The sequence below is a fragment of the Oenanthe melanoleuca genome, unplaced genomic scaffold (assembly GCF_029582105.1).
Source record: "Oenanthe melanoleuca isolate GR-GAL-2019-014 unplaced genomic scaffold, OMel1.0 S267, whole genome shotgun sequence".
NCBI lineage: Eukaryota > Metazoa > Chordata > Aves > Passeriformes > Muscicapidae > Oenanthe > Oenanthe melanoleuca.
Window position 1 is genome coordinate 1 of NW_026612916.1, and position 9,630 is coordinate 9,630.

At 46.3% G+C, this 9,630-nt stretch overlaps 1 pseudogene; it reads right to left on the reverse strand.

Moving 5' to 3' along the window:
• Positions 1 to 448: 448 nt before the first annotated feature.
• LOC130266827 (serine/threonine-protein kinase PAK 1-like) lies at positions 449 to 6,358 on the reverse strand (annotated as a pseudogene).
• Between the last annotated feature and the right edge of the window lie 3,272 nt (positions 6,359 to 9,630).

Sequence of the window (9,630 nt, forward strand, 5' to 3'; positions counted from 1 at the left end):
AACTTCAGTGTGGCTTCTGAGGGAGTGACACCTTTTTTAACATGTCCAGTTACAAGAAGATGTGGGGTAATATTTTTAAACAAAAAAGGGGATCAAGTTAGAGTAGGTCTAAGGAAGAACTTGTTTACTAGGAGCATGGTGCAACACTGGCACAAGTTGCCCCAAGAGTTGGTAGGTGCCCCATCCCTGGAATGTTCCCAGATCAGGTAGGACAGGGCTCTGAGCAACCTGATCTCTAATTTAAAGATTTCCCAGCTCATTGCAGGCTGTTTGGACCAGATGACCTTCACAGCTCCCTGCCAGCCCCATCCAGTCTAGGATTCCTTACCCTTTTCACTTGAACAGCATCAAGATTGGAGGTGGGGAGGAGGAGGGCTCATCTGGACTTCAGTGGAGGAGAAGCCCATCCCTGGGACACTGTTTCAGCTGCAGCCCCTTTGCATTTTACCTGCAGGAGCTCTTTGGCAGACCAGCGCTGTGCCTCGTCTGTCTCCAGGCAGCAGCTCAGGAAGTCCTGCAGCCGAGGTGAGAAGAGGTTGGGCTGCCGCAGCTTTGGGGTCCCTCCTGTGCCTGTCAGGAGTTGAGCCTGGAGAAAAAGGAAACACGAGGCTCCACCTGCTTCTTTCCCATCTGTAACTGCTCTTCCAGATCCCGTTTAACCTCCTCTCTGTACTGGCAGTTTCTGCCCTGGCAGAGAGGCAGAGATGACTTTCCTGTACCAACACAACACCCAAACCCCAAAGCAGCCACAGCTTTTTCAACATCCAGGGGATCTTGCCTTGTCAGCTGATTTCATTGACTGGCCTAGTTAGTGGGAACTACATCAGTAAAAACATGATGAGGGTTTGCACCAGCTTAACAGGCTATTTGGAAGAGGGTCTTTGCTATATTAACTAACTCTATTTCCAAAAATTATTACATGAAAGGCATCTCTGCAGTGATTGTTGATCCCTTAAGCACAGTTGCCATAAACCAAAACTCATCAAGCTTTTTGTCCTGTTGCAGTAAACAATGGGAATTGGAAGAAATAAAGGAAATCCACCAGGTATTCCTCAGATAAGGAAACAAACCTTTGGAATCTCATATTCAACACAGACACATTAAGATGCATGCACAAATGCACTGGAAGGAAAATGCCTGTTTGGGCACACAAACAGGAAACATCTGCAGCTCTGTTTCCCAGCAGGCTGCAAGTTTCAGCCTCTGGCAAAAAGAAATCTTTTCATGGGCAAATGGGGAAAAAGGAGAAGTGCTATCCCTATGGCAACCCTCTGCTCATTTGGATACTCCAGTCAATGCATTAATGGTGTGCCATTGCAGAAACTGCCGGGCAAGAAATGGGAGGTTTTGGAAGGTTCTCCATGACATCAGGCTCTGGCTTGGTCTCCATAAAAATGTCCATCACAATCGTAACAGCTCAGTGCTGGTAGCACTGACATAGAGGGTGACCAAAGACACTTTGTTATTATCCTCTTGAACCCAGAGGAAAATTTCCAAGCCTAAAACAGCAAACACACTCCACTTGAGTAAAAATAATTATGGCAGCTTTCTTTCCTTCTCCCGCACCGCCAGAGGTCACAAAGGGGGTTTTATCCTGTCCCTCTGCAGCTGAGCTCAGCCACTGGACATGTTGAGGAGCTGAAATCCTCACTGTCATTAGAACTGTGCAAGCCAGGGATGGCTCAGCTCCTGCAGTAAAGGAACACAGCACTGGCATCCACCACACCCCTTGGATTCCAGCCACAGGCACCTGACTGCAGCTCATCAGCTTGGTAAAGTACCAAGAAACAGCCAAGGGTTTGGTGTGCAATTCTAGCTGCAGTCGGAGAAAAACACATCTTAAGCTTATCCAGGCAAACCAAGGATATGACAGAACAATGAACAGATTGTTTGAAAGACTGAAAGTTTCAAAGACACACAGGAAAATATGCTGCAATATGCAGGAAAATTGATGTGCTGTGGTTAGAAAAGGAAAAAGCAAGCTGAGCTGCTTGGGCACTGCTTTGGTGGTTGTTTTTATCTATTTTTCTTTTTCCTTTTTCTTACTTTTTGTATAAAATTGCACCTCAGAAGATTCAACCTCCATTTTGAAGGAGATTTATCACATATCTAACCATTTCACTGAAAAATACCTTTCCTTCAGAAACAGAGCTCCAACAGTGTTCAAAAAGCACATGAGAAATGTCAGGCATGGCTGCAGCCAAAACGGCAGGTTGCTGAACTGCTTACCTGCCACTTCCCTTATGAAGCAGCCAAAACTGAAGCAGATGCTGATGTGCTGAAATGCAGGGATGTTTTTGGAAGGGAACCTTGGTGGAAGTGGTGCCAGCAGATGGCAATGGGATTTTATCCAGTGGCACACAGAACATGGCACAGGTGAGAAAGACAGTGGCATCACTAAGTATTTGCTTCTTACCCAGACAGAAGTTTCATTCCAGTAAGGAACTTCTTGTTCCACCATTTCAATGCCCACAATTCCAAGAGACCATATGTCCAATTTGGGGCCATATGGTTGACCTGCCATGACTTCAGGTGCCATCCACCCAGAAGTGACAGCCACTGAGCTCTGTCTACTCTCTTCAGGGGTGAGTTGAGCAAATAGGTCAAAATCAGCTGTGGAGAAAACAACACACCATGAAAGCCAGCTCAGATTAGGAAACCAGGCAAAAGAATTCCCCACTCTCACTCGAAGAATGTGCTCTTGATGAATCTCCTGGAGAACTGTCCATGCTCAGTTTCCTTAGGGCTTTAGCCAAGGAAGTAAGGAATAGGCCACTTCCAGAAAAACCCAGGTTTTTAAACAAGCTCACATCAGTGGCCTTTATTCCCCTGAAGCTTTAGATTGTATCTCCCTCCCTCTGGAAGGGACACACACAGACCAACACCACTCTTGACTGCTTGTGGTTCCTCATCATACCTCTGTGCACATTGCAACTGTGCCCACAGTCCACAGCAGGAGCCCCTGCACTCCCACCAGCACCATTTCTGGGCAGCTGGCACTCACTCAAAGCAACCCCACACCCCACATCCCTGGAACACTGCCCTGACCAAGGATACACTGACCCAGCTTGACAGAGCCATCAGTTCTGAGAAGGATGTTGCTGCTTTTCACATTTTGATGGATCACATGATTTACATGAAGAAAATCCAGTCCTTGTAGGCACTGGGAAAGAAAACAGAAACAGGAAGGCAAAAATCAGTGATGTGAGTTCATCACATAGGAAAGGAAACAGCTCTAAATGATTCCCTTTCCAAGGGAATGGGGAGGAATGGCAGAACACAGAGCCATTGACAGGAAGAGCTTGCTGTCCCAACAGAGCAGGACCTTTCTAAGGAAAGGTATGTCAGCTTCTGAAAGAGCAACAGCAGCTGCTGTTGTAGGCTGTCCCCTGCAAACCAGGCAGAATGACTGCTGCTGCAGTGGATGTGTTCTCCATGCAGAGGACAAACAAGGGTATGCCAAGAAAGAAAATGTTCCTCCCTTTGCTGTGAAGTGGATTGCTTTGGGGTGGGAGGCTACATGACAAAGATTTTACTGTTGGCCTCAGCATAGACTTGGAAGCATCACATTAGTCACCTTTCAGAAGCAAACATTATTTTGGGTGCACTATTATCCTTTTTGAGACCTGTGAGAAACGAGTCTCTCTTTTTTCTTTGCTATTCATTTCAAGTCCTGCCACCAGCACCTTTTCTTTTACAGGCAAGGAATGCAGTGCAGACAGGCTCCAGGTAAACATTTAGAGAGGCAGGATGGAGAACAGCAAATGCAAATACAAGAGACAGAGTGAGTATACAACAGCAGGAGATCAGAGTGTAGGAATAGAGTAGAGTGAATTCTGGGGCACTGGCAGACAATTCACATGAGATGCTTTTACTTTCCCACAGCGTACCAGTAACACAGAAACAAAGCTTGGCACATGAAATCTCTCCAGTTCTGAGCCTCAGTTTCCCAGACAATCCTGCCCAAGCCCTCGGAAGCACAGGTGGGATCCCTGACCTGCAGACTGACAGCTGCCATCTCATCTTCAGACAGATAGGTCTGGCTGATGACATCCCTCAGAGTGCCTCCATCCATGTACTCTATAACCAGCCAGATCCACAAGGTAGCTGAAAGAAGGAAACAAAAGTGTGGATATGAATGTGCACTGCAACGTTGCTGTTTGGAAAAGACAAGGGTTGATTCTTGTTTCCGGGTCCCTTTCTGACAAGGACAGATTAAAAGGAATAGACATTCCCTCTAGGCTGTGCAGTGTTTTCAGTGTGTGCTGTCTCAAGGAGAATGACACATCTGTGAAAAACAGATGTGTAAGATGGCCAGCAAGAAAAAAATGCCGTTTAGTAACAGATCAAAAACCTATCACACCGTGTGTTTCTGGAAAAAAAGCACCTAGTGTCCCTGACATGCACAGCAATGGAAAAGACGAGACACAATCCAAGGGAAATCCTTGCTAGTTTATCCACATGTAGGAAGACACTTGAAATAAATCAAGCCCCAAAACAACGAGGTGGCATTGAACTTAGAGGCCATTGATTGCAGAATCAGCCATGAACCAAACTAATTGATTTATTAAGATACAGTTGATCCAGGTTTTTGAACAGTTTTCAAACTACATGTGCCAGGGAAGACTCATGCAGACAAGATGCACTCTCTTCCCATCCACTGAGAATGAGCAGAACAATAATAATTTACTAATAATTACCAGCTCTATTTTCTGCCAGTGACCAAGGTTTTTACCTTGCATATTTGCAGTGTGTAAACAAAGAGTCATGGGACAAAAGCACAACAACTCACCAGTCAAAACAGTTGACCAGGTTGGGACTCCTATTCTTCCTCATGACCATGAGTTCATTGACTTTTAGTTCCTCCATCCTCAGTCCATGGAGGTTTATTTTCTTTATGGCCACCTAAAATGACACTGAAACTCAGTAACTTGAAAAGTTTGAGGCAGGAGACCACAGCGTGCACATGGAGTGAGTGAATTTGCAGTGACACAGCTGAGCTGAGCCAAAGTGCCTTGTGATTAGACATTGGAGTAATTAGGAACTGACATTCCAACATCCCATTTCTCTGCTCTCTTAAACACCAGTTTCAGGACACGTGGCCACTGACATTTTGCTTTGTCCACTTGGTAACAAAGATGTCTCAACTATAACCCACAAAGCTCTGACCACACTCTCTGCTGCTCTGTCTGGGATTCAGAAGTAATCCATGCCTTGGGACTCAGTGGATACTTCCTGGACTATAAGCAGGGCTTAGGGCTTTTAGGGATGTCTTGCAAATCTCTCCCTACATGCAGTTCCCAAGTGCAGCACTGCAGGTGGCTAAGGAACTACCAGGAACACTCAGAAGTATTTGCTGGCAGCCAGAAATTATAACACAGCTATGGAGCTGTAGCCTCAAAGAGCAGTGAGATGCTCTAAGGCACCACCTTTGTTTCAGCAAACGAGAGCGAGTGAGCGCGTCCTTCTCTCAAAGGAACCGCTGCCCTCCTCGCCTTCCTTCTGGCAGCTGAGAAGGACAAAGACTATCCCAAGTGCAATTTGCAGGATGGCACCAGTCTCTGCTTCTTGTGCCTTTACTGCAGAGCTCTACCCAAAGCTCCAGCCACAGCTCACACCAGAGGGGAAAGCCCTCAAGAGCTACAGAGTCCTCAGGGGCTGTTGACATTTACCTCTCTTCTTCCGGCAGTGTCGAATGCTCTACAAACCTCTCCAAAAGCCCTACAAACAAAACAAAGCAAAGAAATAAGAAGCCATTTAGAATTTGGAGTGAAAGCCAGCCCAGACATGAGATCTCTCCCATAAGTGCCTAAAACCTGCAGGTTGCAGGAGGGATCTGCCAGAAGGCTGATGATGCATTTTCCTCTCAAGTGCATGGACACTGGGCCTGTTCCTGGAGTGTTGGGGTTTACTGCCTCAGCTCAAAAAGAGAGCTCATTCTTTGATCTCAGCTTGAAGGCTCTAAACTGTGCAGTTCTTATCCTAACCATGGAGTATTTCCTTCAACAAACTCTTGGAAAGAAATGTTCCTGAGAACTGTTATCTCACAGCTATCATAGCAGGTAGGTTGCTCTTTCAGGCAAGCAAGATTCTTCTCCTTTCATTAGTGTGACTCTATGATTTGGAGATGTTAAAAAATGCTAAGGAAATTAACACAGAGCTGTCCCACACTTGAGAGACAACGAGATCTTCCAGGTCCTATTCCTTGCTGCAGGCAAGACCTTGGAAGCATGGAGATGTCTTTGACAATGTCTTCTGGCCACGCTCACAAATTCTGACCAGTAGTGAGAACTGGGATAATCTAACTCCAGTGTCTGAATATGTCTTCAGTTTGTCTGACTTCACACTTGACAGACATTCTACCAGCAAATTCCCTGGCCCATGGTTGTGTAGAAGAAACTGTGGTTGGACTCACCTGCTGCCAATATTTTCCAGTTCAGTGTATTTTATCATAGGTTTTTTCATGTTCACTGTTTTCCCTGAGGAAACAAAATGCAAGATGCTGACTTTATAGCAGAGATTTATCTTCTTTCCAGAAGATAAAAAAGACAGCCCCACTGGCTGGGTGTCTAAACCCTTTGTGGTTGGCTGGGTAACAACAACAACAACCAGACAGACAGCTCTGCAGCACACAGAGTAATTTTCTACAGCAGCTCCTGTGGGGCGTCCTAAATGTTTCTGTGATTCCAAATGGAGGAGGAACATTTGGTACAGCTATGCTGACACATGCACACAACACACTGTTCCTCAGACAAGAGATACACAAGACCTACTCAGTAGCTCCAAGTACTCCTCCTCAGTCTCCTGTTGCTGAGCAGCAGCCAGGTCAGTGCTGGAGATGAACAAACTGCCCAGGGTCCTCTTCTCAGGCTGGGGAAAAAAGGCTCCTTTAGACAATGCTGCTGCTGCAGCAGGTTCAGTAACAGAGCCTGTGTAGATCTTAGTAAAAACTTTGTGTCAGAAAGATGGCTGGAAGAGATTACTTTGAGATCTCTTTCCAAATGCAAGCCCTTAGGAAGATGTGGTCAGCCACATGCAGAGCTCTTAAAATGAATTATTTGGATGTCCACTTCTCAAACTGGATGGATGAAAACCAAAGGCTGGTTTTACTCGAGTTCATGGCCAGATTCATGTTCCATTTTAATGGATTTCCTGAAGGATGACTGCCACAATGACCATTCCACTTCCTCCCCAAGGATTCCTTTCTCCCTCCAGGGGTGGCAGACACACTTTTTCAAATGTTCTACCTCCACCCACGGAGATCTCTTTTCTTGCACCATCTTCAGGATGTGACCAACCTGCAGCATGTCCAATTGGGATCGCTCCCATGCCTCATGCCTACTACTGGGCTTTTTGTTTCCAGTCTTTTGCCGAAAGCCTTTGCAGGCTGGCAGGTGAGATGTCAACACTTCCACCTCAAGTCAAACAGAACAAAGCAGTCAGAGACTACAATTTGTCCCTGTTGGCCAAGAGTCTCGACTGTGAGGAAAGGCAGAGAACAGGTTTACAAGGGCTACAGACAGCTTGTTTCAATCCTCCATCTGGGTCACCATGTCCCACTATAAAATACCTCAAGTAACAAGGAGAGCAGTAACAGGCCAGCAGGAATCAATTTGAATGACTGCTGGCCAAAAGGCCAAAGGACAGCCTCACTGTGCAGGGATAACATTTGAGATTCAGCACTCCAGGAAATTCCTTCAGAGTGGCTGTGATAGATCCTGCAGCAGGATGGCACTCAGAGGCATCACCCCAACCCCTGCTGCTCTACAGTGGAAAGGCAAGAAGGGCAGAAAGCATCAGTTTGGTGACTGCACTGGCTATTGTTGTTTCACTCACTTGCTTTTCTACAGCCTGAAGCAGAGGATCACATTTCTCTCTGATAATTTTTATTTCTTCCTCCAGCCTCTTCTCCTTTTCCTTCATCGTAGCCTCAGTTTCCTGCAGTTCTGCATCCAGCTGGTCCTTGAGGTTCTGCAAAAAACCAAAGAGATGTTTCTTAAATCTAGTGTCTGCCACTCTTGCACCCACCTGCTTCTGTTGATCGCCTCTCTGTGGATGGAGATGCATCTCCTCATTGCCTCTCATGCCCTCCTTGTGCTTTCTCTTCACTGCCATGATGGGAATCCGAGCTTCGGGTAGCTCTGCTTGTGGCTCTGCCTTGATGTTCTGTACATACAAATGCAGAGCAAGTCACAGGGAGCTGCCACCAAGTTCAGATTTTTCCTCTTTCAGCCTCAAAATCAAATTCATTCTGCCACTTCTTTTTGCTTCCCTACCCACCTCTGCTTCCATTGTGACCCTCTTGTCCCAGAGCTGATCTCTGCAGATTACAAGGCTCTGTGCTTTCAGTGCCTCTGGGACTCGTGGCCTCAGTCCCAAGAGCTCTGTTGTATGCCCCTGTTCCTGCCGTTCACTCTGTCACCTGGTGAGCCAGGCTTACCTGGCCATTCTCTTGTTGTTCTTCCACCTGCTGCCTTGTTGCCATTTGATTAAATAAACCGTATTAAGATAGTAGTAAACCTTAATAGTTGACATTAGTTGACATTAGTAGTAGTTATGCTAAGGCTTGATAGGCCGCATTTAACCTGTAGATGAACTTTTATAGCCAATTTCGTAATGTAAGCAGTGTAGTTAAGAAATAATTACTTATCTTAAGGAGTGTATCCATTTATCTAGAGAATGTACCTTTTGGCAGAAATTTAAATGTCAGAAAGATTATGGTACCAGGTATCGAGAATGAAGCAAGAATTTGTTACGATGAAGAAATCATGTAAAGAAACATATAAAAACCCTGTAAATTTTCTGTGAGATGGGGCTCTGTCTTTGGACGCTAGTCCACAGGCTCCCGGGCCCTCAATAAAGCACCGCATAAACGACTTTGGTTGTTTGTGTTTTCTTCGGATCGGGCAACAGCCTGAGCTGCTCTTCCTGCTCCTGGGCTAGGAACAGCTCTCCCTGAGGCTGGCATGGCACCTCTTCTAAAGCCATCTGCTCATGCTCTTTCTCTAGAAGGGCCTGCACAGAAAGCAAGAGAAGATGGGTTTCAACTTTCCATATGACATTTGTGGGCCAAGTCTCTAAGAGTGATGGGCTCACACATTCCCAAAGCACTGTGCTGCTGCTCTCCTGGGTCATTCTCTGCCCATGGGGAGGCACAGATTCCAAAGTGACACTGGCAGTACAATCGGAGTCCATCTGGGACTGAAGCTCCAATAACCTCTCAGGCAGCTGACAGGGAAGGGGTGGCATTTCTCAAGGCTCTGCTGAGGGCCTCCCTCCACTTCTGCTGTGTCCTCTTTGTCTTTTCATTGTGACTGACACCCAGCCCTGTCCCACAGCTCCACCCTGGCTCTGCAGCTGGCTTCCAGTGTGGGCTCACTCCTTGTGAGAGACACTTCTGGAATTCATGTTCTCTTCAGACCTGCACCACCATTCCTGCCTTTCTGACATCTACACTCTTGTTAGAAATCCTGGCCATTCAGGAGATAAGGATGCATGTAAAGATCCTCTGATGGAGGTCAGAAAGCCTCTAGAGCCACCTCAGTATATGGAGGAGGACCAAGGTGTTTATTCTTCCTCTTTTGTCAGCTGAGAATTCAGACCAGTGGTAACAGAGATGCTCATAACAGC